Source organism: Pristiophorus japonicus, chromosome 7 (assembly GCF_044704955.1).
Source record: "Pristiophorus japonicus isolate sPriJap1 chromosome 7, sPriJap1.hap1, whole genome shotgun sequence".
Taxonomy (NCBI): domain Eukaryota; kingdom Metazoa; phylum Chordata; class Chondrichthyes; family Pristiophoridae; genus Pristiophorus; species Pristiophorus japonicus.
In genome coordinates, this window is record NC_091983.1 from 154,446,896 (window position 1) to 154,451,021 (window position 4,126).

A 4,126-nucleotide genomic window follows, 5' to 3' on the forward strand; every position below is an offset into this window, starting at 1 on the left:
AGATATAGAGGAATCCCCTTTAAAATTGAGGGTAAAGCATCAGAGCCCCAGAGCAGAAGAGGGAAAAGTAGATGGTAAAGTAATTGTTAGCAGCAAGAAAAGTAACATAAAGATCCAAATCAGTTGAGAAGCTTTCAGTGAAACCTTTTGAGGTAATTGCTGAGTCCTTTTCCTCACCACTAAGTAATGCTGGACATCTCTATTGTCTCGAAACATAGAAACATGGAAAATAGGTGCAGGAGTAGGCCATTCGGCCCTTCGAGCCTGCACCACCATTCAATAAGATCATGGCTGATCATTCCTTCAGTAACCCTTTCCTGCTTTCTCTCCATACTCCTTGATCCCTTTAGCCGTAAGGGCCATATCTAACTCTATCTTGAATATATCCAATGAACTGGCATCAACAACTCTCTGAGATAGGGAATTCCACAGGTTAACAATTCTCTGAGTGAAGAAATTTCTCCTCATCTCAGTCCTGAATGGCCTACCCCTTATCCCCTTATGGGCATGATTAATCTTCAGCATGAATGAGGCTTTAATGATGGTAAATGGGATGTGTGATATAACATCAATTAATGCCTCAGTTAAATAAACTCAGCTATTATAGGGTCAGTACTTCCACCACTGGATCGAAATGGTGGTGGAACATTAGCTATGAGCACACAAATGAAAGGAGATCTGGCGGAATACATTCCTGCCCATTTTCATCACCCAGAATACTGCCAAAAAAATCAAGGGCTATGAAGAGGAAAATTCAGACTGTTATATCTTACATTTAACTACTCATTTGATTGTATTAAGCAGTGCAGAACTATGATGAACCCTAATACACAGAACAGGTTTTCACAATTTTTGTCTCTGTTCATTTGTGATTACTTAATGATAACATATTTAACTTTAGAAACTAATGACTTCCAAAACAATGCCGTGCATTCTGCTCCTAAATAGCCCATTTAAGAAACAATCTGCAGGAGTTTCTGTAGGTTCCTTCTGATCTACTGCCATAACTTCAGTAGAAACTTGGCAGAGCCCCCAAAGAAACAATGTGAAAAGCTAAAAATGGCCATGTATGCCGCTTCTCCAGGTAACTGCTGATCATCTGCTGAAGTGACGATGGGAGATCAGCTTTTTTTATTCATTCAAGGGATGTGGGTGTCATTGGCAAGGCCAGCATTTATTGCTCATTCCCTAATAGCCCTTAAGAAGGTGGTGGTGAGCCACTGCCTTAAACTGCTGTAGTCCTTGTGGTAAAGGTATTCCCACTGTGCTGTTAAGATAGGGAGTTCCAAGATTTTGATCAGACGACAATGAAGGAACGGCGGTATATTTCAAAGTCAGGTTTTGTGTGACTTAGAGGGGAACTTGCAGTTGGTGGTGTTCCCATGTGCCTGCTGCCCTTGTTCTTCTAAGAGGTAGAGATCGCGGGTTTGGGAGCTGCTGTCGAAGAAGCCTTGGTGACTTGCTGCAGTGCATCTTGTGCATCTTGCAGCCACAGCGTGGAGGGAGTGAATGTACAAGATGATGGAAGGGGTGCCAATCAAACGGGCTGCTTTGTCCTGGATGGTGTCGAGCTTCTTGACTGTTATTAGAGCTGCACACATCCAAGTAGAAAGTATTCTACCACACTCCTGATTTGTGCCTTGTAGATGGTGCAAAGGCTATGGGGAGTCAGAAGGTGAGTTACTCACTGCAGAATACCCAGCCTCTGACCTGTTCTTGTAACCACAGCATTTATGTGGCTGGTCCAGTTAAGTTTCCAGTCATTCGTGACCCCCCCCCAAGATGTTGATGGTGGTGGATTCAGCAATGGTAATGCGGTTGAATGTCGAGGAGGTGGCTAGACTCTCTCTTGTTGGAGATAGTCATTGCCTGGCATTTGTGGGGTGCAAACATTAGTTGCCACTTATCAGTCCAAGCCTGAATATTGTCCGGGTCTTGTTGCATGCAGGCACGGACTGCTTCACTATCTGAGCAGTTGAACCCCTGCAGAAATTCTGGCCCAACAAGAATATTCAAACTTACATAATCAATGTTTTTTGGAGGTTTATTTCTTGGTGGCATTATAAGAGCCCAGCACATTAGAACATCAGCAGCGTTGCCACATCACAATGAGGAAGTGTGAGTAATCTATGTAAGCTTTGTTCACTTTCATAAAGAGACTCGAAGAAGTTTTTTTCAAAGTATAAAGATTTTATTAAGAAATTAAGTAATGAAGATGTTAAAATACAAGAGTACAATTATAACATAGTAAACAAGATGTTGAGCTGCAACCTGGCAAAGCTTAACACTGACAAGGTTCAAGGCAATCACCCGTGAAGGGCCATGTGATAACACTTGAGCAGTCTAGTCTCACTCCGACAACATTCTAACATTTATGTTTTAAGTCTTCACATATACACATTATAATCACCCAGTAGTTCTCACAGGACCCTGAGCCCCCCATCTCCCCTTTTTGAGCCCACATGCCAATCATTCTGTCACATTCCACAAAAAGGCAGAAACAGACAACTCACGGTTTCCCATTCCATGATCTTATAAACATGAGATACTAATAGAGACAGGTGTCTCATTATTTGGATACACTGAGGACACACCGTTATAAACGATCTTTACGTTGACATTATTCAGTAGAACACCTGTAAACTGCTTTTCGTACAGGAAATATCGTGTGGAGTCCAGATACTTCCATACAAAAACAAAAGGAAGAGTAGTGGGAAGGTCATGCATTTATTGGACCTTATCGCCTTGGGGTGGCTGGTTTAGATTGCAAGTAATAGAATCCTGGAAGCAGATTTACTATAGCTCTTTTGGGTGCAGGTTTTGCACAGACTCAGCTGACACCAGAGCACAAGGTGGATATAGAGAGAATTTTGCACCAAGACAAAAGTAAACATAAATATATAATTCTATTACTGTAATATACACTTAATGACTACAATTGTTTTTTTATCTCAACGTGAGAATCTGATTTGCACCAGTGGTATCCCAGATAAAATTCATAATACAATGGAGCCAAAGTAAAAGTCTCTCATTCTTCACTGTCACACAGTGATTTAATGAGATTTAAATTACATTGCGATCCTGGAGGTGATATAGTCAGACTGCAGTTAAGGAAGCTCCTACAGGCACAATGTAATGTACTGAGATCCCAGATTCGCACTGCTGCTTAGTGAGATCTTCGATCACTGCCATTTGGTGAAATCTCAAACTTACTTATTTTGTAAGATCTGAGACTCACTTTACTACTTGGTGAGATCTCACATTCATACTACTGCTGAATGAGATCTTCGTGTTTCTCTAGATTTGATGAGATCTGAGATTCATAGTGCTGCTATATGAGAGCTCAGACTCGCACTGCTGGAATATCAGAAAATCTCACTGATGACATGAATGTCAACAAGAGTGGTACTATCTTAACAAAAGTAGATTCTGCAGTGGTCTGGACTGCCTATATTTGGCATTGAATCTTGCTAAACACTTCATATGAATATATAGCAGCTATCCACATTTTTAATATGTAAGCCCCCGAAGATACCCAGAAGCATTTTCTTTGCATCATCTAACTGAAAAGCAATCACTTCGAAAAAAAAAAGTGTAATTTAGCATCAAGTCCTTACAGAACTCTTAAAGATTTTTACCTCTTTTCGTTCTTCAATTATGAAGTATTTACATCTTTCACCAGATGGGGGTGATAACCAAAGAAATTCAAATAATTTCACCTTTGTAGCAAATACCTGGATTTTGCCAAATTTGGAACTTCTGAGAGATGGTCACAGGTGACTTCTGTCATATGTCCCTTACCAACATGTCAATTTCAACTCCAAAGTTTTTTTTTACGGTTTTAGAAAGTAGTAAAGATAATGAATGGAATTTACAGTTGGAGGCTTCCCGCAGGCAAATGCCTCCAAACCACAAGTAAATTCCGCTCCTACCTGGTGTCTCGGTACCTTCGCAGACTTCCGCTCCTGGCATACATCTGCGTAAAGGCCCACTTATCCCAGGAGCGCATGCGGTTCGCAAGCGTCCCTGGAACCATGTGGGCCAGACCCCAACCAATCTCAAAGCGGGATTCCTATTATGCTTATGGGGATTCCATGTACGTACGTAATCCCCATAAGAATACACT